Raw genomic sequence first — 27,521 nt, 5'->3', positions numbered from 1 at the left:
AAGAAATAGTCATTGTGGGAGTGAGAGTTTAGCCTAGAGGTCAAGATGCCTGCAGTCCACCTCGGGTTTCCTGAGTTCACTTTCTAGCTCAGGCTGCTGATTGGAAGCATCTGTGGTGGCTCAGGTGCCTGGGTTCCTGTCACTCTCAAGGGAAACCTGGATTGAGTTCCAAAGCTGTTGGAAGGCATTTGTGGAGACAACTAGGAGGTGGGAGCTCTTTCTTTGTTCCTCCCTGTGGCTCTACCTCTTAAACAGTAAGTACAATAAAAAAGAATAATTGTGAGCCAATGGTTTTTCATAATAATATGTGCATAGTAGTTCTATTTTAAAATTAGTTTAAAATGGTTTTATTAAGATGTAACCAGCACATAATACATTACATGCATTTACAGTCTACAAGTTGAAGTTAGTGTTGTGGCATAGTGGGTCAAGCTGCCACTTTGGATGCCCGTATCCTATACCAAGGTGCTGATTGGAATCTGGCCTTCTCCACTTTTCATTCATCTTTCTGCCTGGGAAGGCAGTGGGCCTAAGTGCTTGGGTTCCTGCTATCCATCCTGGGCTCCTGGCTTTGGCCTGGTCCAGCCCTGGCTATTACAGGCATTTGGAGAACTGAATTAGTGGATAGAAAAGCTAGCATTGTCTCTCTGTGTCTCCCTAAATGTTATCGTGCCTTATAAATCAATCAATAAACACATTATAAAAAAGATTTTTAAAATTTTACTTGGAAAGTCAGAGTTACAGAGAGAGAGGGAGAGACAGAAAGAAATTTTCATCTAGTGGTTTACTCTCCAAATGAGTGCAACTGTGACAGCTGGGCTGGGTTGAGGTGCAGAGTCAGGAGCTTCTTTCAGGTCTTCCACTTGTAACGGTGTAGAGGCACAAGAATTTGAGCCACCTTCTGCTTTTCCAGGCCATAAGCAAAGAGCTGGATCAGAAGTGAACCAGCCAGGATTAGAACTGATGCTCATATAGAATGCCAGCACTGGCAGGAGGAGGATTAGCGTATAATGCCATCAATGCTGGCTTCTCAATAAACAAGTCTTTAATAATAAAGGTTACGCTAGACAGTTTTCTTTTTTCATTGGGGTTAAGTATATATAAAATGAGGTTAGCCAAGTTGATCACTTTTAACCTATGTACACAATCTTGTCCTTTTGTAGGTCCCCCTCTTGCTCCCTCCCACACTGCTCTAAATAAGCACCACAGCCACTGGTGGGCTTTCTGTCATAACAGATTAATTTTCATTAAACTTTTCCTTTTCCTTTTGCTCATCCTTTTGGTTCATCCTTACTCTCTTCTTCAGGGCTAAAGGTTTGTGCACATTTGTGCGTGTTTTACAGGTCTGTGTGGCCTAAGGCTCAGGACTCCCTGGGTACAGCTGAAAGATTGTTTACATTCACAGGATTTGAATCAGTAAAGGGCTGTGAGAGGCAGGCTTGTGACTCAGAGCAAGATGATATGCCTATCTGGAGAGTGGGCGAGAGAGTGTGTACATTGCATGATAATATTGTGTTCATGGTTGGTTTTCTGATTTTGCTGTCTGTGCTGAGATTAGGCAGGAGAGTGTGTTTTCAGGATGCTGACTCAATCCCAAGTGATTCTTGAAGAATGATGTGGATGTGCTTCCACACACGTCTGTAACAGTGTAGCCGCTGGGAAAGCTGCATCCGGGGCTTAGAGTTCTGTAAGCTTGAAACTATTTAAAAATTCAAAACTGAAAAGAATCATGTAAAGAATTTTTCCACTCTTTGTAAAAGCAAATCCAAAAAGTATCTCGTGTTTGTAGTAAGGCGTAAAAGTCTTCCTCAGTATTCATCTCTTGAAATTTTCTGCATTTATAAACACATACCTAAGACATTTTATTTTGGTGTTTGTTCTATTTGGCAACAGATGAATACTGTGAATTTCTTTTTATATAATTCCATATATATCTACATAATTTTTAATGTATAAATTTGTACTTTTCTTACTTTCATTATTTCATATTTTCTAATTTCTTTCAGTTTAAGTCTTTTATTACATTCTTGAGATGGATGCTTCTAGCGCTTGCTATGCAGCCATTATTCTACTTTCTATCTAAGATTTGTTTATTTTGTTGGAGGCAAAGCAACAAAGAGGAAAAAAAGATCTAGCTACTAGTCCACTCTCCAAATGGGGCAATAGCCAGGTCTGGGCCAGGAGAAACCCAGGATCCAGTAACCTCTTCTAGTTCTCCCAGTGGGTGGCAAGGGTCCAGGCACTTGGCCATCATTCACTGCCTTTCCTTCCTCCTTCCTTCTCTCTCTCTGTCTCTCACTCCGTTTCATTCTGATTTATCTATTTATTTGAAAGAGGGAGGGAGAGACACAGAGAGATCATCCATCTGATGATTCACTCTCAAATGGCTGTACTGGCCAGGGCTGAGCCAGGCTGAAATCAGGAACCAGGTGTATCATCCGAGTCTCCCATGTGTGGGTGGCAGAGACACAATCACTTAGCCATTTTCTGCTGCTTTCCCTTGGTCATTAGCAGGAAAGCTGGATCAGAAGTGGAGCAAATATATTAATTCACTAATGAATTAATGAAATAATGGGTTTTCAGGAGTGGGTTTGTAAAAAAAAACCAGTCTGGTTTATTTTGTTGTATACACTCCTTTCATCAAGTCATGTCCTAGGCCACCTTTGGATTCTGAAGAAAGTCTCCACCAGCAAGAAGTGAAGTCTCTTGACCTGGGACTGCCCAACCTCCAGAACCATGAGCTGATACTCCTTTGTGCCTTATAAAGTTCCCCATCTGTGATATTCAGTTACATCAGCAAAAAACAGTAAAACAACTTGAAGCTTTGTCATTAGGTCATAAGTTAGAATCATTGTATCTTCCCAGTACATTTGAACTTTCATAATTATGAAACACTCTATTTCTATTACTGTTTTTGATGTTAAAAATGAATATGTTTAGTGTTAGTATAACTATATTAACTTTTGGTTAGTGTTCTTACAGTAATTTTTTATCATCTTGCACACAATGTATCTTTTTTCTTATATTTTAGTTCTTTTTTGATAAACAGACTGTGGTTGAATGTTTATTTGTGTGTATGTGTTTTATCTGCTCTCACAACCTTTCATGTCAATGAGTCTGTTTTATTTACACTTAAAATAGTTACTGACAGATTGCGGTTTAAATCTATCAAATTACTATGTATTTTCTACTTGTGCCACCTGTTGCAAGTTTCCTTTTCTCTCCCTCAATGACTTCTTTTGACATCTAATGTTTTTCCCTACTCCGTTTCTCACTTATGCCCCTGGGCTACTTCTCCAAGCAACCAGGGTAGTTGTATTTTATTAAAGGATCAGCTGGCAATGTCTGTTTTGAAGAGGTCTGGATTTGTCATGACCACTCTTCAGGGACAGCTCACTGTTTTTGTGTGGAGGCAAATTAATGCTCAGCTTCCATCAAGAAATACAGTCTTGTGGGTGCACCTAGTCCTAGAAGGACTAGGGTAATTGACAACTTTGAAGCCTTTGGGGCAATCTGTATCAGTGGAGGTTAGGGAAAGGGTACAGACAACTGGCACTCCCATTGTGGTATCCTGGATAGATGGTAAGCCTTAGGGTTCCCAGTGAAATTAGAAGAATTGAGACTGGTTGTTGGTTTGGAAGGATTCCTGGAGTCTAGCCAGTTCAACATTTCTGGTTTGATGTCTATTGTTCACCCCACAGGTGACTCAGAAAAAGATTGAAGAAACAAAAGGGTTAGCAGTGCTTTGTGTACAAAGTAGAGGAGCTCGGGGTGTTCTTTTCTGTTCTTGATAGACTTCTTGGTAAGGTTAGGGGGAGTAACTATCAGCTTGTTAGAGCTGACAGGGCATTAAAAAACTATAGATGGTTAAATTTAAGGTAGGGGAACAGCATCCAGGTATTTTCCACAGGGAGGAAAGCTGCAGAGACAGTACTAAAAACAAATATCAATGTCTCTTTCTTCCATATCTCCCAGGGTCTAAGGTATTCCCCTTCAGGTGCCAAGGTTGTTAATCTTCTTTTACTTCTACAAAACCAGTGTATTCATTCCAATGGCTATACCTCATCTCTCTTCAGTGATCCCCCAGTCACATGAAGTCCTTTAATCCAGAAAGTCAGGTGCAAGAAGGACAAGCATATTTTCACAAAGCTTTCAGAGATCCCATATGTTCTCCCCTTGGGCCTGCTCTGGCTATTATGGGAAGACTCAGACAGCAGTGTACTCAACCAAGTGTTCCTTACTTCTTTGATCTAGGACCATGCTAACCCAACGAGAGATTATGAAATTAAGTTTCTATCTCCTTGTCTTTTAGTTGGGCTGCCATGTGGAGGTGCTTACAATTAGGCTGATCAGATAATGCCCAAAAGGGAAAAATGAAGCATCATGCCCAAGAATGGTCAGGTAGAATCCCACATTTTCAGAGTATTTTCTATAACTCATGACACCATTTCCCAGCAAGTAGTTAAGAGAGTGTCTATTTCCAGGCATCAAGCTGTTGAACTAAGTGGTTTTGCCCTGAAGACAGTGATACAAATAGTTCTAAATAGATTTTTAAATAAACTTTCAGTTTTGAGATCATTGTAGATGTATAAGTAGTTGAAATAATGCTGAGAGCACCTGCTACCCTTTGCCCAACCTCCCCAATGCTGGCAGTTTTTCAGATTGTAGACCTCTCAACAACCACTCATTTGTTCTTCCTTTCTGTAACTTTGTCATTTCAAGAATGAATTACAAAGTATGACTGGAAAACGGAGAGCCTGCAGTATTTCACATTAAGTACAACAAATTTCTTGGTTAGTTGTATTTTGGTAGGAGCTTTTTTTGTATGGGTACTCCCCTCTATTTTATATGCCAAATTTGATTGGTGCTTATTCTGCAAGAATTAATAAGTTTATGTAATCTTTTCCCCCTTTCTTAGGCTGCTATCCATCATGTTTGTAGTGATGGTTGTTGAATACTGGTAATGATCTCTGATAATTTTTTTCTTATAATATATTTTTTAAAGATTTATTTATTTATTGGAAAGTCAGATATACAGAGAGGAGGAGAGACAGAGAGGAAGATCTTTTGTCTGATGATTCACTCCCCAAGTGAGCGCAACAGCAGATGCTATGCCAATCTGAAGCCAGGATCCAGGAACTTCTTCTGGGTCTCCCAAGCAGGTGCAGGGTCCCAAAGCTTTGGGCTGTCCTCAACTGCTTTCCCAGGCCACAAGCAGGGAGCTGGATGGGAAGTGGAGCTGCTGGGATTAGAACCGGCGCCCATATAGGATCCTGGCGCGTTCAAGGCGAGGACTTTAGTTGCTAGGCCACACCGCCGGACCCCGTGATAATATTTTGTTAAAGATTTTTGAATCCTCAAATTGTTATAGCCTGGAAAGTGTGGAAGTTAGGATACCTGTGCCATTGTTTGTGTGGGTGTGAGTGGGGCTACAGTTTTTTGTGTGTGTGTGTGGTGTTTGGCAGGAGCTGTTAGTAGAGACAGCAGGAATAGAGGTTCTTGTCTTCCTGAAAGAAAAGAATTTCAGGGACTGACTCTGTGTTATAGTAGGATAAGCCTCTTCTTGGGGCACTGGCATATCATATAGGTGCTGGTTTAAGTCCTGGCTTTTCCACTTGAGATCCAGCTTCTGGAAAAGCAATGGAGAATGGCCTAAGTGCTTGGGTGTCTGCACCCATGTGGGAGATTGAAAAGAAGCTCCTGGCTCCCGGCTTTGGAATGGCTCACCTCTGGCCATTGTGGCCATTTGGGGAATGAACCAGCAGGTAGAAGATCTCTCTTTTTCTTCTTCTCCTTTCTCTATAACTTTACCTTAGATATAAAAATAGATAAAAGCTTTCTTTTTTATAAGAGAAGATTTTAGACGTGCGACAGGATAGTAGCAAGGAAGTTGGCAGAGTTGAATGAGGTACTAATACTTCCAACAGGTTGGATGGGTAACTTTTCAGATGCTTCCACCTGAGGACTCAGTCTACCTTCAGACTGGGATTCACAGGGGTGCAGTGTGTGTTCACCTCTCACCACTTCTCTGTCCTTCCCTCTGTGCCTCTGGACAAAGGACTTCCTGCATGTGAAATCTGCAAAATGCTCCCCAAGGGCTTACTATCCAAGGCTACTACGTTGGTTAGCTCTGTTGGCAGGACCAGAATGTATCTGCAAAGGCTCAAGGAGGGGTAAAGACTGGCACCACCTACAAAATTACTGGGGCACAGACAGGACTTTGATGTGTGAAAGCTGGGCAGCTTCCAGGCTGCTTCTAGGGCAGCTACATGCTTTCCTGTCTTTTCCCTTCAGGCCTCTTTCACATATAAAGGTTGTTGTCTGCTTTCATACCTAACAGAGTAGTCATTACCAAAAGTTGTTGTTTTTCTGTTTGATCTTTCTAGGCTGCCCTTTTTCCTGGTTCTTGTGGTTCTTGGCAGGAGATAGCAGTTTCTCTTCTCTTTTCTTTCTTTCTTTCTTTCTTTTTGTTTGTTTGTTTCTTTCTTTCTCTCTTTCTTTCTTTCTTCCTCCCTCCCTTTCTTTCTTTCTTTCTTTCTTTCTTTCTTTCTTTCTTTCTTTCTTTCTTTCTTTCTTTCTTTCTTTCTTTCTTTCTTTCTTTCTTTCTTTCTTTCTTTCTTTCTCTCCTTCCTTCCTTCTCTTTCCTCTCTCTGATTTATTTATTTATTTGTTTGTTTCATTTGAAAGGCAGGATCACAGAGAGAAGGAGAGATACAGAGACAGATCCTCCATTTGCTGGTTCACTCTCTCGGTGGCCAAAATGTCCAAAACTGAGCCGATCTGAAGCCAGGTGTTAGGAGTTTCTTCCAGGTCTCTCACATGGATCCTGGCTCCCAAGTAATTGAGCCATCCTCTGCTGCCTCCCCAGGCCACAATCAGGGAGCTGAATCCGTAGTAGAGCAGCTGGGACACAACCCAATAGCCATACGGGATGCCAGCACAGCCACTGGAGAATTAGTCTGCTATACTGGACCCTAGATAGCAGGTTTCAGTGGGATTTAAATTTACTTTTTTTTTTGTCTGTGCCTGCTAATATTTTTAGTTTTCTTATTTTTTTAAAAAAGATTTATTCATTTATTTTTATTACAAAGGCAGATATACAGAGAGGAGGAGATACAAAGAGAAAGCTCTTCTATCCACTACTTCACTCTTCAAGCGGCTGCGGTGGCCAGATGTGAGCTGATCTGAATCCAGGAGCCAGGAACTTCTTCTGGGTCTCTCCTGCAGGTGCAGGATCCTAAGGTTTTGTGCCTTCCTTGACTGCTTTCCCAGGCCACAAGCAGGGAGCTGGATGGAAGTGGAGCAACTGGGATTGATTTGGTGCCCATATGGGATCTCAGTACATGCAAGGCGAGAACTTTAGCCACTAGGCTACCATGCTGGGCCCAGTTTCCTCATTCTTTGGAAGAGACATATTTTATTTATTTGAAAGGAAGAGTGACAGAGAGATAGAAGGAGATCTTCCATCCATTGGTTTACTCTCCACATGGCCACAATAGCCAGCGCTGGGCCAAGGTGAAGTCAGGAGCCTGGAACTCCATCTGAATCTCCCAGTGGGCCTAGGTGCTTTGGCCATCTACAGCTGCTTTCCCAGCACAGGGAGCTGGATGAGAAGCAAAGCAGAGAAGACCACAGATGGTACTTCTATTTGGGATATTAGCATCATAAGCAATGACTTGACCCATGGTGGTTTAACACATGGTACTATACCAGCCTCCGTGGTTATTAATTTCTTTAGTTTCAAGAAAATCAGGAAACGTATGACATTACTTTGATTCTAACATTTCTAGCTGCCTTAATCTTTCAGATTTTTCTTATGTTCATTTATCTATGTCCAATATTTTTGGTTGTGTTTGGCAGGAAAAATCAGGAACATTATTGTCAAACTTATCTTTCTGAAAGCAGAAGGCAATTTTTAAAAAAGATTTGTTTTATTTTATTTTTTAATTGGAAAGTCAGATTTACAAAGAGAAGGAGAGACAGAGAGAAAGATCTTAAATCTGCTGGTTCTCTCCCCAAGTGACTGTAATGGCCAGAGCTGAGCTGATCCAAAGCCAGGAGCCTGGAGCTTCTTCTGAGTCTCCCATGCGGGCGCAGGGTCCCAAGATTTTGGGTCATCCTTGACTGTCCTCCCAGGCCAGAAGTAGGGAGCCTGATGAAAAGTGGGGTCCCAGGATACAAACCAGTGCCCATATGGGATCCCAGTGTGTGCTAGGCAAGGACCTTAGCCACTAGGCTACTGTGCTGGACCCCAGAAGGCAATTTTTTTTAAAGATTCATTTTATTTTTATTGGAAAGGTGGATATACAGAGAGGAGAGACAGAGAGGAAGATCTTCCGTCCGACGAGTCACTCCCCAAGTGAGCGCAATGGCCGATGCTATGTCGATCAGAAGCCAGGAGCCTCTTCCAGGTCTCCCACGCGGGTGCAGGGTCCCAAAGCTTTGGGCCGTCCTCGACTGCCTTCCCAGGCCACAGGTAAGGAGCTGGATGGGAGGTGGAGCTGCTGGGATTAGAACCGGCGCCCATATGGGATCCTGGGGCATGCAAGGCGAGGACCTTAACCACTTGTGCCACTGCGCCGGGCCCCCAGAAGGCTATTTTTAATAGGTTTGTGGAGAGTATTTCTGTAGTCAATAATATTGGATGCCTGTTGATGAGTATGGAGGGTTGCTTAGTATCTTGACAACTCATTGCTGAACAGCTTCTGTGATAAAGCAGCTGCCATTGTCAGGAACACGTGACATGGCTTACTTTCAAGGGCCACACTCAATGTATGCTCCTTTGCTCATTTCCTTGATTACCGTGGAATTTATACACTCAGTTCTGCAGCCTCACTTTCATTGATGAGCCGAACTCTGAGGAAGTATAGGGCTAAGGAGCTGTGACACTGCTAAGGCCACAGCCATAGGAATTACGGGTGTCTGACTCCCTGACTGTAGCTGACAACTTGGACGGAAGCCCCTGTGGCTCACCGCCCTCCTCCCCTGTGGGCTTTAGAGACTGCAGGTTCCAGTACGAGCCTGAGAGCAAATCTTAGAGCTGTCATCCAGAAAGGAATGGGGACTCAGTTTCATAGCTGCCAAAAAAACTGGATTGTACCGATAGATTGGAAGCAGATTCTTCTCAGCAGAGCCTGTGGGTGAGCATTCATTCATGTTGGCATCCCTGCACAGTTTTGTGGGAAGAGAGCCTGCGCAGACGACTGCCAAGCCAAGCCTGGACTTCTGGTCTGTGGAAAACATGCCGTCTTTTACACGTGTTTCACGATGCTAAATTTCAGTAGTGTCCAACAGCGATAGATAATTAATAACAGCGGTCAGGCATCATCACTTTAGGGAAAGTTTTGGGCATCAGAAGTCATCTGCACCCTGGGGAGTTTGGACCCCTATGTTGGTGCAAGCCAGTTGAAGTTATGTGGGCAGCATGGAGAGCTGGGAATGTGCTTTGGGAGACAACTGTGGCGGGCTGGGTTAAGATCTGAAAACGGAGATAATTACATCTCTGCTTCACAGAGTGGTGGTAAACATGCCGTAAAGCTGCTTAGTTAAGGGCCTGCCACCTTGCGCGGTACGACCCAGTAAGTGAGGTTTTTGCCATCTTGGTATTTCAGTGATGCCACTTTTGCCAACATCCACAATTTACAATTGCAATTACTTTGCGGACCTCTGTCCTCCCAACCAATGAACCAATCAACTAACGACTCAGTTTTCCATGGAACAAAGCATCCTTTGGTGCATTCCCTTCTCGTTTCTCGCTGAACAGAGCAACATTCCACAATGTCCTATAGTTTTCACCACTTAACAGCAACAACAACAACAAAAAAACACGGAACCATAGGAGTCTGCCAAATACTTTCTCCTACCCACCCCCAGGCTTCTCCGCAGAAACAACCTCATTTCTGGTAATGAGGACTTCAAAGGAGGTTCATTAACAAAATAATACTGTATCTGAAGAGGAGGCTTTCGGGTCGCTCCCCGGGTGGGGGTGAGGGGAGAAGTCGGGTTGGACCCGAGGCGTGGCCTGAACTCCCAGAGGGGGCGTGAGCAGCCGAGAGCCGGGCAGGCTTTTTCCACTCGGAAATGCAGGGGGCTTAAGCGAGCGCCTGGGACGCATTCATTCCATCTCACAAAGAGATGGGGACTGTGTTTAATCAAGCCGGTCCAAGAGGCTCGGCCTGGTGCAAGCGCGAGGTGTCCGGCCACCTCTCGCGCCCAGGGCCCCACCATCGGCCGCTCGCCGCCGCCCAGTGCCACATCAGCGACCACGCCGCACTTCCAGGTTCCTTTCGAGGATGGGGCGAGCTGGCCCGGCGGGCGGGGGCAGGCCCAGGCCGGCGGGAGTGGCGGGCCGTCGGGCCAATGGGCGGCGAGCGAGAAGTGGCGGCCACCAATGAGCCAGGGTGTCTGCGAGCCGTGGCAGCCCAGGCTCGTGCCCCGCGGGGGGACCAGATGAAGCACATCTGGACAGCTGTGCTGAGAAACTGCGCTGCCCCTTGGCGGCCCCGACGTCAGCGAGGCACGTCCTCCACGTCCTCTCCTTCTGGCCATTTCTTATTAACTCATTGTCTCAAAGAAGTAACCAGGGACTCACGCTCAAAACTTTTCCACTCTCTAATGTGAGAGGGGGCCCGAGCCCGTCCAACACCCAATGTGATTTTCATGGGGTGCTGGGATCAAAAGGATAGAAGCAAGAACAACAAAAGCCCAGCCGCTGTCTGATTTTACACAGGCAAAGTGGGAAAAATAGTGTTGAGTAAACAGACCAAGTTGGGTAAGTTTTGGATACCTGATGAATATCTTATTTCTCCGGCTGTGATTTCTCTCCGACGTCTTTTTTGCGGCTCACCACCCTTCTCTTCATTAAGGGGACAAAAACATCATTTGCTGCTAAAATCTACACAGACCTCTGCTTTCCTTCTCTTCTATTTTGGGAACATTTTAATCTAATCTTCTGTTTTGAGATTGCAATTTGGTTTTTTTTTTTTGCTTGTTTGTTTTGGGTTTTTTTTTGGTATCCTGTTTTAAAGGAACTGAAATATGATTAGAGTTCTGTTATAAATTACTCCTAACTCTGAAGTTGTCTGTACTGAAACATTTGTTTTTCTGTTTTCTTTCTGTGAGAACATTGTACACATTTGTACAGAGGAAATTTCTATCTACCTTGCTTGCCTGTTTTCGATGGAGTATTGGAGAAGTTATTTGGCATTTGCAGAATTATCACAACCTTGTCTTTAATATTATTTGAAATCTCAATTGTATAAATCACTGCCACATTGTCCACTTCAATTTGAATGTGATTGTAACCCAAATATCTCTTTACTGTATTCTTCTATCTATGTTGGTATATGCAAATTCCTTTATGATTAAAAATACATGTCCGATATGCAAAATATCATTTGTGTATATATAATCATCATATCAATGTAATATTTAATGCGATTGTTATACATGCAGGCCTACAAATTGTTCGGGTATATACTTCAGGATTAAGAAAAAGGAAAATGTTGAGCTTGTGAATGAGCCAAGATCTCCATACATCTTTCATTCCCTCTGTTTATAAATGTTCTGGGCTTGAGGCTTTTGTCCTATGGTTTTGCTGTCATGGGAGATCTGGCTATAGTTGGTCTTTGTCTTCGGGCTCAGAAGCAGTAGCTGGGGATTAGGAGCAACAATCTAAGGGTGTTTTTGATTCAGGAAAGTCCTGCATACAGTGGGGTAGAAGAGCTGGAGTGGTTTTCCAGGGTTCACAATTAGGGACATTTGGATAACCTGTGGGAAATTACAGGGAGTCAAGTGAGAGAGGTATTGAAAGCAAACGTGGAGAACAGAAGCTGGAAATTGCCGCAAAGCAATCTATAGAGCTGGGTGGACTGGCTCCATTCACAACTTGGGGTGCAAGCTTGGGCAAGTTACTCGGTTCATTTATGCCTCAGTTTCCTTGTTTGTAATATGGTGTATTTCTTCCACTGAGGAGCATTTTCTCCTTGGTTGCCTTCTCAGTAAAGAGGCTAATATAGCACCTCCCTCAAGGGGCTGACTTGCGCTAACATGTTAAAGCCTGCTTCTGGCTTACAGGTACGTCTATTGCCATTTGCTTCCTTCCCGGTTTCTTCTGCCTCCACGGTTACTTTTCTAACAATAGTTAGTGAATGTTGACCACTTTGTTGGCCAGGCACTGTGTGAGGCTCTGAAGAAAAGTCTTGAATGGGGAATGAAACACGACTGGTCAAATGTCTTAGAAAGTTCTAGGAATGCAGAGCATGGATCAAGGCCCTCAGATTTGGGATGCCTTCATGGAATGGCTGATACTTTTTGGAAAAGATTTTGCTAAAGTGCTTTGGCTAGGGGTGGCAGGTGGGATTCTAGGGCTGCAGCATTCAAGGAGGAAGAAGCACTGGAAACTGGGAGCTTTCCTGGGGACACTGGGGCATTTGGATGATCTGTGGGAGATTAGTGGGAGTCAAGTGAGAGAGGTACGAAAAGCAAACATGGAAAACAGAATCTGGAAATCTGATTGTTGGCAGGTAGATGAGCTGGGAGGCAGTAATTACGTTATAGTGATGGTTCTAGAATGATCCATCTCTGGGTCCCCTCTGTACTACTTGCTTCACCACTGCTGTGGCCTTCAGTCAGGGCCTGTCGATTGGGCAGCAAGTCTGGGCCCCATGTTCTGGTCTCCACCTGGGATGACTGTCTTGGAGCTCTGCTAAAGGTGTTCAGGTTTTTCAAGCTGTCATTCAAGCTACTTGTTACCAGATCATGCCCTAAAGTCTTTGACATAGATGTGTTAAAGCCCTCCTCTTGGGGGTCCGGCATGTAGTCTAGTGGCTAAAGTCCTCACTCACCTGCACTCGCCGGGATCCCATATGGATGTCAGTTCTAATCCTGGAGGCTTCGGTTCCCATCCAGCTTCCTGCTTGTGGCTTGGGAAAGCAGTCGAGGAAGGCCCAAAGCATTGGAACCCTGCACCCACATGGGAGACCAGGCTGAGGTTCCTGGCTCCTGGCTTTGGATCAGAGCAGCTCCGCCCGTTGCGACCACTTGGGGAGTGAATCAGATCTTCCTCTCTAGCCTTCTCGCTGTATGTCTGACTTTTCAATGAAAACAGAAATAAATCTAAAACAAAACAAACCTCCTCTGTGCCCATGCATACACGGTGTATGTAGAGTCTCCCTTTCTCATCATGGTGACGGAATTGTCTATTTACATGCTCATTCTTGTAACTCTGTAATTTGCAATAACTGCAGTAAATAAGACCTGTGATAGGCACCTGAGTGGAGGAAAACATTGGGCTGTGTCCTGGCTCTGCGTGACCTCAGGCAAGGTGCTGGCCTTTATGGGTCTCTGTGCCATCATCTGTGACGTGATCTTTGAGGTGTTTTTTCTCTTGGATGATCACTTATCCTCCATGGCACCCCTGAAACAGTCTGTTGCTACCAGATGGCTGCTTAATAAGTCTATGGCTAATGTTTACTTACCACTTAATACGTGGCAGACCTAGTTCTGAGTGCTTTATATGTCTTAGCTCATGCTGTCCTCACAGCAAGCCTGGAAGGGTTAGCATCTTTATTTGTGCTCTATTTTTATAGGCGAGGAGTCAGAGACATGGGATAAAAAACTTGCTTGAGATTACACAGTGCACAAATGACAGGTGCAGACTCAGACAGACCAACTCCAGAGCCCAAGCCATAACCACTAGTCCACACCACCTTAGTGTGTGAGCAGTCAGGGCTGCTTGTCTTGTGGCAGGGGAGCAGCCCATGGAAAGAGGATCCCCAGAGGCAGGGGTACAGTGCAGGGGTTGAGTTGATATGATTTGCCTGCAGAAGTCAGAATATCAACCTGGTCATATTAGTGCCTGATGCTCTGCAAGCAGACAGGAGCTATTTTGCTTATTTATGAAATGGGTTGCAGCCTAGGCAAGCATTTTTATCTTTCATTGTGGTTGTTGTTGTTGTTTTAAGTTAAAATAATTTATTGAGGAGTTGAAGGAGTTGGGAGAACTTGAAGATGCACTAAGACTGGATGAAACTGGATATCTTCATCAGGATGTTACTGTTACAGTCCCTACATTCCCTTTTCATCATGTTTAAACACAACCCAAAGCAGTGCCTTGACTTAAACTAGGCATTGTGTGTCAGTTGAATTATTATCCCTTTGGAAAAAGGAAGTGTGGCCACATTTTTTAAAATCAAAAATTAAAGAATTTATGAAGTGTCCCAAAACATAGAAAAGTAGAACAGATGCTTGATGAATTTTTCTATATCTATTAGTATTTTTTTAAAGTATTTATTTATTTGAAAGCCAATATTGCAGGGAGAGGGGGAGAGAAATCTTCCATCCACTGGTTCACTCTCCAAATGGCCCCAACATCCAGGGCTGAGCCAGTCGGAAGCCAGGAGATTCTTCCAAGTCTCCTGTGTGAGTACAGGGCCCCAAGGCTTTGGGCCATCTTCCTCTACTTTCTCAGGCCGTAAGCAGTTTGCTATATGGAAGTTGAACAGTTGGGATAAGAACTGGTGCTCATATGGGATGCTGGTGCCATAGGTAGGGGCTTATCCTACTATATCCCAGTGTCAGCCCCATAGACTTTCCTTCCTTTTTAGGGCCAAATAATATTCTACAGTGTATATCTGCCACCTTTTGTTTACTCATTCATCCATAATGTGTCCACTTAGGCTGCAGTACCCAGGTATTTGACCAAATAGTATAAATGTTTTGTGGAGGTGTTTATTAAGTGAGGTTGACATTTATATCAGTGGACTTCGAGTATGACCTTCAAAACATGAGCGGGTCTCATTCAATTAGACAGATTTTCTTTAAAAAAAAAAAAAGGAAATTCTGTTCTCAAATTGTCTTTGAACTTACAATTACAACTTCTGGCCTTGTTCTCTGAGTCTCTGTCCTACTTAGCCTACCCTGCACATTTTTAAGATTTATTTATTTTTATGACAAAGTCAGATGTACAGAGAAGAGGAGAGACAGAGAGGAAGATCTTCCGTCCAATGATTCACTCCCCAAGTGAGTGCAACGGGCCCATGTTATGCCGATCCGAAGCCAGGAGCCTCTTCCGGGTCTCCCACGTGGGTGCAGGGTCCCAAAGCTTTGGGCTGTCCTCGGCTGTTTTCCCAGGCCACAGGAGGGAGCTGGATGGGAAGTGGAGCTGCCGGGATTAGAACCGGCGCCCATATGGGATCCCGGGCGCGTTCAAGGTGAGGACTTTAGCCGCTAGGCCATGCTGCTGGGCCCCCCTACCCTGCACATTTCGAAGATAGCTGTTTCTAGAGATTTGTAAGCCAGTTTCTAAAACTGGTCTCTTTCTTTCTGTCCATGCATCTGAACCATTTTTGGAAGTTCATGAAAATGCATGTTATGAAAAACTATGCATGGTTTTAAAATATTTTCACAGCAAAATAAACTAATCTTTAAATTCATTATTTTCCTTGAAAAATTTGAGGTGCCTTTGTGTGTATGTGTGCTTTATTGGTTTGTTTCTCTGGAGAATCCTGACCTCTGACTAATGAATATCTTTTGGCTGTTGTTATAATCCTGCGATGGCCACATATCTATTTAAGTCCCTGCTTTTAGTTCTTTTGTGTGTATTCTCAGTAGAATTACTGGATCATTTTCCCCCTATGTTTTTCATGTTTTGAACCACTTTAACCTTTTCTAAAGTTTTTGTACCATTTAATTTTCCCTTTTCATCAGCAAGATACAAAAGTACCAATTTGTCCCCATCCCTGCCAATGTATGTAATTTTGGTTTGGAATTTCTATTTTTTCAAATAGTAGTCATCCTGCTATGTGAAGTGTTACCTTGTTGTGGGCTTTTACTTGCATTTCCCCCAATAATTAGTGATATTGAGCACATTTTATGTGTGTGTGTGTGTGTGTGTTTTGAAGTTTGTGTGTGTTCTTTGGAAAAATGTTTGCATATTCAAATCTTTTCATACTTTTAAAGTTAGAGTTTTAAACAAAGATTTATTTATTTTTAATGGAAAGGTAGATCTACAGAGAAAAGGAGAGACAGAGAGACAAATCTTCTGTCTGCTCGTTCACTCCCCAAGTGGTTGCAATGGCTGAAGCTGAGTCAATCTGAAGCTAAGAGCTAGATGCCACATACAGATATAGGGTCCCAAGGGTTTGGGCTATCCTCTACTGCTTTTTCAGGCCACAAACAGGGAGCTGCATGGGATGTGGAGCAGCTGGGATACAAGCCAACACCCATATGGGATCCCAGTACATGCAAAGCAAGGATTTAGCTTGTTGCCGTGTAAACATTCTTTATGTATTCTGGATAGCAATTCCTTATGAAGAATATGATTTGCAAGTAATTTCATTCTGTTGATAGTATCTTTTAGTGCATAAATGTTTTTCACTCTTATGTAAGCTAACATCCGATTTTTCTCTTTTTAAAGATTTATTTATTTCTATTTGAAAGACAGATTTTTTTTTTTAAACAGAAATCTTTTTTTTTTTTTTAAAGATTTATTTTTATTATTTTTTATTGGAAAGGCGGATATACAGAGAGGAGAGACAGAGAGGAAGATCTTCCATCCGATGATTCACTCCCCAAGTGAGCCGCAACGGGCCGATACTATGCCGATCCGAAGCCAGGAGCCTCTTCCGGGTCTCCCACGCGGGTGCAGGGTCCCAAAGCTTTGGGCCGTCCTCGACTGCTTTCCCAGGCCACAGGCAGGGAGCTGGAAGGGAAGCGGGGCTGCCGGGATTAGAACCGGCGCCCATATGGGATCCCGGGCGTGCAAGGCGAGGACTTAACCACTTGCGCCACCGCGCCGGGCCCTGAAAGACAGATTTTTACAGAGAGGAGATATGGAGAGGTTTCTACCCACTGGTTCACTTTTCAAATTGCCAAGGCTGAGCTGATCTGATGTTGGGAGTCAGGAACTTCTTCTGGGTCTCCTATGTGGGCACAGGGTCCTAAGCACTTGAACTTTGCTCCTCTACTTTCCCAGGCCAAAAGCAGAGAGCTGTACTGGAAGTGAAACAACTGGATCATGAAGTGGCACCCACTGGGGATGCCGGCCCCGTAGGGCAGAGGGTTGGCTTGCTGCACTACAGTGCCGGTCTTCTAGTTTTTCTAATGTATCTAATATAACATACCTAATGTTGTTACCAAACTCAAATGTCATAAATCTTTTTCCATGGTCTTCCCTTGGGAGTTTTATAGCTTTGGGGTGGCTGTTCAGCATAGTAGTTAAAACACTCTTTGGAGCATTCACAGTTCTATGAGATGTCTGGGTTTGGGTTCTGGCTCTATTCCCAATTTTAACCTGTGTGCTCTGGGAGGCAGTGGATGAAGGCTCAAGTATTGGGTCCCAGCAACCTAGGGGTGATCTAGATTGAGTTTCTAGTTCTTAGCTTTAGTCTAGCTCACTCACGACAGTTTTGGTTATCTGGAGAGTAAATCAATGGATGGGAGGGCTCTGTTTTCCTCTCCTTGCCTTTCAAATAAAGTAAGTACACAATAAAAAAGAATTTCATAGTTTTAACTTATGTGCTTAAGCCTTTGATCCACTTTGACTTAGGTCTAACATCATTCCATTTTATGCAAATATTTAAGTAATTCATGGATGATTTTTTATTAACCATTGCATGTTCGGCTCTAAATAGTCATTATAGCATAGATCTAGCCTCAGTATAAAACCTTGCTTCATTCTTGATGCATTTTTTTCTAATTACGTGTGGAGTGATGACATTTTTTTCTTCTTAAAGCTCTTGAAAATGCCCACTCTTTGTAGCTTTCAGTGTGTTTGAGGAAGAATGGTTATTCTTGTGATAAAAGAACACTGGTTAATGGGGGATCCAAACCACCCTGTCCTTTTGCCATCTTTACCTTTGAGAACTTATAAAGTAATGTACAAATGTTGGAAGAATTGAAATACAGTGCACAGCCCAAAATAATGATCCCTGCTTATTACTTACCTGTTTTGTTCCAATTCTGATATTCTTCATGGGGGCAACTTTTGTTAATAGTTTGGTCTGTGCCCCTCTAGATCTTTTTTAAGATTCATAGCTATAGGTGTAATGCAGATTGAATAAAAATTGGAAGCATATTATAACTACTGTTATATCTTTGTGTTAAACAAACCTTAACAATATATAATATATACTTATATTGTATACAGTTTCACCTGTTTGAGATGTCCACATCCAGGTTATTATTCTAATGTAGGAAAGAGTTTGAGGATGAGACTGAGGTAAAGGTTAGCTAAGTGAAACCACAGGCTCAAGAGGCTATATGAACATGCTCAAGGATGAACTGTGCCCAACAGGGTTCATGTTCATCGCTTTATCTGATCTGATGGCATAGGGAATGGTGTATGGAGTTAGGTTTAATTGAATATTTCTAGGAAGCCATCATTGTGTCAGGTTCGTAATGAGAGTAGGTGTGTCAGTTATGCTAATTTTATTACAGTGATATTACAATTAGCTATAGGTCATCACAGGGACACAGCCAGCAACCATTTTCATCACCCAATGCTGTGCGAGGTGGCTTTGCAGAAACCAGATTTCTAGAGTACAAATGAGGAAGGTTTGAGTGCAGCTGATGGGATTGTAGGGAGGAGCTGAGGACCTCAGTTGCTGCTTGCTAATTGTCTCCTTGCCTGTGTCATCTTTCCTCCCCTTGGGAATTTTCACTCCTTTTCTATAAGGGAGGTCAAACTAGGGCAGTCCACCTGCTGTAATGTTTCCTTGCTGTATCACAATGTTGTCACTCTAGTGGGGCAGTCACATTCCCGTGCTAACTGATTAAGAAATTCAACTGGAAGAGGTGAATATTTGTCACCAGTCGTTGGTGATGGCTGGAATCCTTACATGGCACTGTATTTACTCAAAACTGTTGGATTTTGGAAAAGACAAATCTGATTATGAGGTTGAGTGTATGTGGGCTAAGAAGAAACAAGAATATAAACCATATTGGAGAAGGGAGAATATTTTTTGCTGTGGGACTTCCCATATGAAAATCATGCAATCACTTGGCTTGATCATAAATTCTTTTGATATCTTCTTTCACTGGTTTACTGTTGCTAATGTTTTATTAATTACTGCTCTTGTTATACTGTTCTAGGCCTAATAAATCATTCATCACCAATTAAGCTAGAAAATCTGAAGAATTTTGGAGCTGCTCAGAGCCTGGCTGTGATCTGGACTAAGTCTTCTAAGGCAGCAGTTTTTTTTTCTTTTCTTCTCTCTCTTTTTTTTTTAAGATTTATTCATTTATTTATTGGAAAGGCAGATTTACAGAGAGGAAATACAGAGAGAAAGGTCTTCCATCTGCTGGCTCACTCTGCAAATCACTGCTATGGCCAGATCTGAGCCAATCTGAAGCCAGGAGCTTCTTCCTGGTCTCCCACAAGGTGCAGGGTCCCAAGGATTCTCCACTGCCTTCCCAGGTTGCAAGGAGGGAGCTCGATGGAAAGTGGAACAGCTGGGACTTGAACCAGTACCTATATGGGATGCTGGTGCTTGCAGGTGGAGGATTATCCTACACTGCTGGCACCACTGAACTGGCACTGAAGCAGATAGATTTTTTTTTTTAAATGACTTCATGGTACATAATAAGATTGTCTTTTTTTGCTATTATGGTGAAAAAGTATTCTAGGAGATTTTCTTGCAATGTTAGCTCCTTAAGGAACATAGAATAAGTAAGAAAGGGATGTAAGGAGGGGGATGTAACAGCCTTACTTTCTCTTTTTAGGGAGTTTATAGTAAATGTAATTTAAAAATTTGTCTTTCAGCTTTTTGAAGATAAACTTGAGGCCCTCGAAAGTTGCTCAAAAGTTAGTCCAAGTTATTCTCAAACGTTAATTGATGGCAGATACGCCAAAGCTTGAAATTTCCTGTCATTCACCTGTGTAAGGAGTGCTAAGCAGCTTCTGAAAAGGTCTTTATATTTAGTCTCTGGTTGGCCAGAGGGAGATCCCTCTCTCCAAGCTTTTATAAAACTTGATTTCCTAGAACGGCTGTTTAATCAAAACTTTTGGAGTCTGATGGTAAGATATTTTTGCCATATTCTATCAGAGCCTTCTGTATCTGATCTAAATTGGTAATATGCTTTATTTGGTCTTGGATGTTTGAATCAAAAAGAATGTTGGAGATAAGGAAGGACTTCTGATAGAACATTTCAAAAGGACTTTGTGTAGGACAAGTTTGGGTGTTATCTTCATCTTAAGGAGGGCACTGGGAAAAAAGCTTGAGTTGGGATTCTGAAGTCTCTTGGCATAATTTAGACAGAGTTCTTTTAAGATAATGGCTGGCTTAGGCCTGGCACAATGGTTCAACTGGCTAATCCTTCCCTTGCAAGCACCAGGCTCCCATATAGGCATCCGATTCTTGTCACATCTGCCCCCACTTTCTATCCCACTCCCTGCTAATGGCCTAGGAAAGCAGTGGAGGTTGACTCAACTCCTTGAGACCTTGCACTCTCGTGGGAGTCCCAGAAGAAGCTCCTGGCTCCTGCACTGAATTGGCTCGACTCTAGCTCTAGTGGCCATTTGGGAAGTGAATGGCAAATGGAAGATCTTTCTCTTTTTCTCTTGTTGTTTCTGTCAATTCTGCTTTTCAATAAAATGAATAAATCTCAAAAAAGAAAAAAAGATAATGGTTTGCTCTTCCATTTTGCCCATGGATTGGGACTCCAAAGAGGCATGAAGGTGGTAGGAGACTGCCAGAGAGGGGCTATCTGCTGAGTTCCTCTAGTGACAAAGGTGGCCCCACTGTCATCCTGGAGAAGCCAGGAAAGCCCAAAATATGGAATCACTTCTTTTAACAGAACATCCAATACCTCTTATTTCTGTTCTGTTTGGTTCAAAAAACTTCTGTCTACTCCAGTGAAATATTAATGAAGACTGATGAGTATTTGTGACCATTGCTGGGGGTCTATCTCACAACCCTTCCTGGCTGAGGATTCTCTTGTTTGTGTGGGTATGAGTAGGGCAGATGGCTTGGTGTGGAGACAAGTTTGGGTCACTTCCTTTATGATACTATGTGTTTTTATTTCTTTTTTCAAAGACATGCCAGACTATTTGAATTGGGTCTCTTTTCCAAGATGGGTGGAGTCATACATTTCTTTGATAATTTTTCACTAAGAGGCCATTAGGGGCATGATTCTATTATCTCAAGTCAACTTCTTATTGTGTTCTTTAGTATAACTTTGTTGCCAGGCACAATCTATCTCAGGAGTGGTGTAGCAGGGACTTCCAGCTGTTTCTAGAGGCCAGGATCTTAGAACCATTTCCAGAACCTCCAGAGTGGTGACCTTCTTTGCTGCCCTCTCTGCTAGGGTATTTCATCTAGTGGTGTGACTGTCCACTTTTTGGTGTCACCTGCAAAGAGTAACCACCACCTTTGTAGCTTCTACAGATGTCTGATGACTATCTGGAGAGTGCATAATCTGGGAGTGGGATAGGCCTGGGAGGAAATAGTGGGCTCATCCATCTTGGGTTACCACTTCCACGGGAGTACATAAAACTAAGATAGTGGCTGGGGTGGCATGGGGTGTGGGACAGACTGGATTACTGCTACACATACTGGCAAACCAGGGTAGGGGGCGGGCCTCGTGGGGGTTATTGCGAGTCGCTCCAACTAGGCAGCAACTCCCACTGGTCTATGTGAGGGCTGGGCAGAACCAGGCTGGACTGCAACACCCTTTGGTTCCAGTGGAAGTTGGGAGTGAAAACAGAACCAACCCAGCAATTGCAACCACCAGCTGATCTGGGCAATGGACTGTGCCGGGCCCTGTATTTTCTAGCACATACAAGAATCTGGTTTGAGCACACCTCAGACAAAGTTTCTTTGGTGATCTCTCCAATCAAAATGCTAGACTCAGAACCCTAACTAAGAAAAGAGAGAAGACAGAACAGGTCAACCAACCATCTCAGCTATGGTGGACTATGTCAATCAGTGAATTCTTCAAGGACCTCATAGTACTTGGAGTGGCAAGATTGGCAATGATTCATAACTGTTGAAATATCAAAACCACTTGAGCAAGACTCTCGGAGCATGCCCTACATCCGGGACCTGGGGAGGGTGGGAAATTGGGTGGGCCTTCTCCCTTAATACCCCCTTTAAACATGAAGGAAACAATATGGAAAAATACTAGTGTTACCCACTTTCCTGTAATTAACTATATAAAGATTGTTAAAAAAAAAACAAAAAAACAAAAATGCCTGATGGGGAGCTGCTATCTCTTGGCCATGCTTAGTGGGGAAATGTTTTGCAGTCAGTATTCCCTTTTTTCCCAGTTACCATGTGTGTGTATAGCATGAGGAAAGCATGTTTGGAGTCTGTTTAAATACTCAGTTTCTGGCCTCTTCTCAATATAAAAAAAGCTTTACTTATTTGAAATTCAGAGTTACACAAAAAGATAGGTAGATAGATAGATAGATAGATAGATAGATAGATAGATAGATAGATAATAGATCTTCCATCTGCTGTTTCACTTCCCAGATGACTGCAATGGCTGGGACTGGGCCAGGCTAAAGTTAGGATCCAGGAGGTAGAAGCCTGCGTCTCCTACATTGGTAGCAAGAGGTTCAAACACTTGGGCCATAACAGGGAACTGGATTGGAAGTAGAGCGTCTGATTTGGGAACTGGTGCTCATATGGCATGCTAGCAACAGAGGCGGTGCATTAACACATCATGTGATGATACTGGCCCTCTTTCTCTACTTTTAAGGTTCTAGTCTAATCTAAGTTTGGACTTTTGACCTGAAATTTTGGGTGATATTTACTGCACCTCCACAATTTGAGTGAGATATCCTATGGCAAATCCTGTCTTTATAAACTCAAGCTTTATGAAACTACAGCTATCAAAGAACCATTCAACATTTAGGTTCTCCAGGGCTTCATCTTATAGATTCAATCTCCTGAAGTAGACCTGCTGTGTGATTTTAATAGAAGGATGAGACAGCTGGGTTAAGGACTTGGCTTACTTTGAGAATAACTCTGGATAATTCAAAAGGAGAATCCAATATTTAGCAAGGAGTCCTCCTGTTACCTATTGGTGACTTTTGATCCCTAACATACTTTGCAGTGTTGAAGAACATTTGGATACTTATAGTATCATTGCAATATCATTCAAATTATCAACTTAAAAATTAGTCTGCTATTGCTTAATTGAATTTCTAGTCCCATCTGCAGTTATCTTGACAGGGTTAAGCCAAATGGTATCATTGGCCTTATATGGTTCATGGGATTAAGGGGGGGGGTCTATAACAGTTTCTGTAGTTTTCTCCAAATACCTGGGATTGGCTGATGAATTGAATACTAAGTAAGACCTATCCTTTAGGAGAGTTTGGATCTATGTTAGTTGGCATTTTCAGTCTTCTGCCAGTAGTCATACCTTGGATGAAATTAAATTATTTTCCTTATTCTCCATGATTTGTTTTAAAATAATTTGTAAGCTTTAAAATACATTTTCTTATTGCAGCCACTGACATGTCACCATTTGATCTTAGCACTTAGAATCATCACAGCCTGTTAGTAATTCCAACTCGGGTCAATGTGTGGGATTGTTATCGCTATCATGTCATACTAATTAGGTTGCTGAAGTGCCAAGGATTTAGCATAGGTCTGGGTTTTTGTGCAGATCCATTGCTTTTGTTCAGGGATGCAAGAAGTGGGCAGGAAAATGTGTAGGTCACCCCAGGTTAAGTTGAAGATCACAGTTTCTGAAATACCTGAATCAATTTGGTAGGGTCTTCTGGAACTTCCCTAGTTTTCACTTGCATCGATGTAAGTCAGTCATGGAGAAAATAAGAAATCCCACTACAAGTGATTTTGATCAGGCTACTCTCTGAAGTGGGGAGATGGGTGGCAGGCTAGGTTGTAGGGTGGACGTGATGGGCTTGTAGCAAGTGAAAGAGAATCAGGATTGAAGGGAGTAGGAAGGACTTATTCCCCTGAGATATCTCCAGCTGAGCGTTAGCCGGTTGAGCTCTAACATTGGAGCATTTTGGGGGTCTTTCATTTTGCCTAGACGTCTCTGGTTCCTGGGGGCTTACTGTGAAGATATCTGTGCATGCAGTTAGTCACAAAATTTTAGGATTCATCTTTAGCTTTTAAGCAAAGTGATAACCTGATTGTCTCTTCAGATCCAACCCCTAGCAATTTGATATGACTGTTACCATAATCTTGATATAATCAGTCATGTTGTAGGACCACATGCAGACCCCTTGTTCTGTGCATTGCCACAGACATGTGAGACCACAACACTGCAACAAATATTGGAAAAAGCAAAACCCCAGAGTAAATGGATGGTTGTTGGGATCATGTAGGCATTGGAGCCAGAGATGAGAATGACCATAGGCCAAAGGATTTTCCAGAGACAGCAAAAGTTCTTAGGAGTTGGCAGGTGACAGAATTTATTTACCATGAATCAGCAGAGACTTACTCTATGGGAACCAAACAACTCAATGATAAGAGTGGTGGGATATGTCATAGGGGCACCCATTGCAAAGGATCAAAAAGACTAGAGTTGTAGAAGGGGTAAACAAATGATAGGTCAGCCAACACAAAGTGTCTATGGCCAAATGGCAACAGAAACAAGGGGGGCCTCTGGTCCTACACAGCCTGGAAGCAGGTCTCAACCACTCTTCTATACCCTCTTTAGGAAGGATCCAGGAGAATCTAATCTGTGTGTTGTTAGTTCTTGTCCTTTTCACCTTAAACTGTCATAGGAAAGAACAGACACAGTTGGGTTAAGAGAAATTAGTCTTTAGCATGCCAGAACAGAGTGAAGGAGGAAAGACCGATTAAAACCAAGATCCTCGAGCACAAAGGTGGTGAAAGAGAGGAGGAAGTCGCTCTGATTTCTGGGTAGGCTTTCCCCTTGTTCCTGACTGGCTCACCAAGGATGGCATGGAATGACTGGGTCTGATTCCTGTTTCTGATATAGGAAAGAACTCAATGACAAGAAAATAAAGGTTATCAGTAGACCCAAATTTATTGTTAGCTAAGCATGCTAAAAAGAAATGTGGGGGGCCTGATGTGGTAGCCTACTGCTAAAATCCTCGCCTTGCATGTGCCAGGATCCCAAATGTGTGCTGATTTTAATCCCAGCAAGCTTGCTTCCTGTCCAGATCCCATCCAGTTTGTGGCCTGGTAAAGAAGTTGAGGACAGCCTAAAGTCTTGGGACCCTGAACCCGTGTGGGAGTCCTAGAGGAGGCTCTAGGCTTCTGGCTTCAGATTGGCTCAACTCTGGCCGTTGTGGACGCTTGGGGGAGTGAATCAATAGACAAAAGATCTTCCTCTCTGTCTCTCCTCTCATCTCTGTATATCTGACTTTCCAATAAAAATAATTAAATCTTAAACAAAATCTGGGGAAACTCAAGAGTGAGCTACACTCAACCAAGTTTGAAGTCATCCTTTTATCTGGACATATGGAGGATGATATCTGGTTTGGGATTTGACTGAATATTCACAGAGCACAGTGCTCGGGGCAGGGTTTCAGCATTGCCCATTTCCTGCCCCCATCCCCTTTTTTGGACATCTTCCAAGTGTCACACAATGGGAATAAGAGTGTCAGCCTTGATTATTTTGTTATGACATTACCATTACCTAAAGGTCATCAAGGGGACATAGTCAGCAGCCATGATTTTTTTTAAAGATATATTTATTTATTTGAAATGAAAAGCGAAAAAGGGAAGGAAAAAAAGAGAAAGAAATTTTTTTCCTCTGCTGATTCACTCCCCAAATAGCTGGAGTTGTTGGTGCTGGTCCAAGCTGAAGCCAAGAGCCTGGAACTTCATTCAGGTCTCCAAAAGGGGTAGCAAGGGCTAAACAATTTAGGTAATCTTGCACTGCTTTCTCAGGTGCATTAGTGGGTCATCAGAAGTGGTGCAGCTGGGACTTGAACCAGTGCTCATGTGGGATGCTGGTGTTGCAGGTGTTGGCCTAACCCACTGCCCCACAACACCAGCTCTCATATTGATTGTTTTTGGCTGGCATCAGAAACTGTTTTCCTACAGTACAGAAAGGGGGATGGATTTGGGTGGAGTAGGTGAGATTATAGGGAGGGGTTGGTGACCTCACTCCTTCTTGCTAGTTACCTTCTAACCTGTGTCAAACCTGTTGGTTGAGATATGTAGGTCTTTGTAAGCACATTTTATCATAAAGATCAGACAATTATACTTTACTTAAAGAGATGGTTTATTTGCCCTGATTCCTCTCTTGGACTGTTGAGCCCTCTGTGCTAGTTTCGTTGGCATTCTGGTACAGATTCTCAGGGGCTCTGATATACAGATGTCTCAGGGAAAGCTTGGAGGATCATGAGTCCTTTCCACCACCTGCCACTACTTGTGACCAACCTGTGTCCCACTTATGCCATTGACAATTCTGATGCAGATAGCCAAGGCAGATGGCTTCTTTCTTCCATATATTTCTTTTTGTAAAATAGCCTTGTCTATTTCTCCCCCAAGGAAAATGTTTTAGAAAATAACCAACAGGTGGCATTTCCAATGCAAGGAAATGAGTGACAGGTCTGGTCTATGCAGTTCTCCTCAGAGCCTGACATTCCATAGATTCTAAATAATTATGTATTCTTTTTATTGAATTCTCTCCAGTGGATGAGAAAATTGACTTTTTGAAAAGTAATGTGAAGTGCTTAATGAAATTAATGTTGAGAAAGATACTTTGTGATGCTTGTCTAATAAATAAGGAATATGGGAAGTTCTCTGATTTTCATATTTTTTGTGAGACATTCCTGCTGCCTCCAAAGAACAAGGGTTCTGTCTACCAATATTGTGGTACCTAACTTTGGGTATGCAACAAACTGATCTGTGGAGCTACTTAAAAAAAAATGCACCTACTCATGTCCCAACCCTGGAGATACTCTAACACAAGATGTCCAGTAAGGTCAAGGCCTCTGTGAAAAACTGTCTGTGGCCAGATGCCTGGCTTGGGCTGGCAGTCACTGGGATTGTGGGATGGGTTTCCCAGGGGAAAATCTCAACCCTTCCAGATTTGCTGGTGTCCTTCATTCCCACCGAGCTGCCACAGTGGGAGGACAGTTCTACTTAAGCTTCTAACTAGAAAACAGAAAGTGGATGGGAACCCTGCTTCTGTAAGATGCAGGAAGCAGTAGCCTTGCTGGAATTTGTCAGCTGTCCCACCCTCCACAGAGACTATAGATTAGATGACCATGACCTTGTAGTGATATTTTCTTCCCTGGGAATGGCATGGGCTGTTGATGAGATGTCAGCCACTGCTCAGGAGTTCTTGTCATGTCACCCTCACTCCCGTATTGTGGGAAGAATTTCAGTTTTTCCTCTTTCATCAGTGAAGTATCTCAAAGGCTCTAACGATGAATTTCATGTGTACTTAGATGAAGTAACAATGAAAGTTCAGAGAAGGTAAGAACTCATCTAAGACCACACAGTGGGGACATGAGGATTGAAACACAGGGTGGCCTCATTAATGTAGGACTCTTAACACGTATGTCCCACCTAGTGACATGCTTAGGACTGAAGCAATGCTGTAGCTGTTTTCAGATGGTT

The 27,521-nt window shown here is 42.9% G+C and overlaps 1 protein-coding gene across 1 annotated transcript in view; it reads left to right on the top strand.

The window, feature by feature from the left end:
• The first annotated feature begins 10,573 nt into the window (after window positions 1-10,573).
• TMEM45A (transmembrane protein 45A) overlaps window positions 10,574-27,521 on the top strand; it is an 82,934-nt gene continuing 65,986 nt past the window's right edge. Inside the window, exon 1 of the mRNA XM_040980568.1 lies at window positions 10,574-10,771. The gene's annotated coding sequence lies outside the window, so the exon portion shown is untranslated. The remainder of the gene's footprint in view (window positions 10,772-27,521) is intronic.

This window comes from Ochotona curzoniae, unplaced genomic scaffold (assembly GCF_017591425.1).
Source record: "Ochotona curzoniae isolate NIBS_2020 unplaced genomic scaffold, NIBS_Ocur_1.0 contig_3498, whole genome shotgun sequence".
Classification (NCBI taxonomy): Eukaryota; Metazoa; Chordata; class Mammalia; order Lagomorpha; family Ochotonidae; genus Ochotona; species Ochotona curzoniae.
Note: the sequence above shows the minus strand (reverse complement) of the source record. Positions and strands in the feature narration are given on the sequence as shown.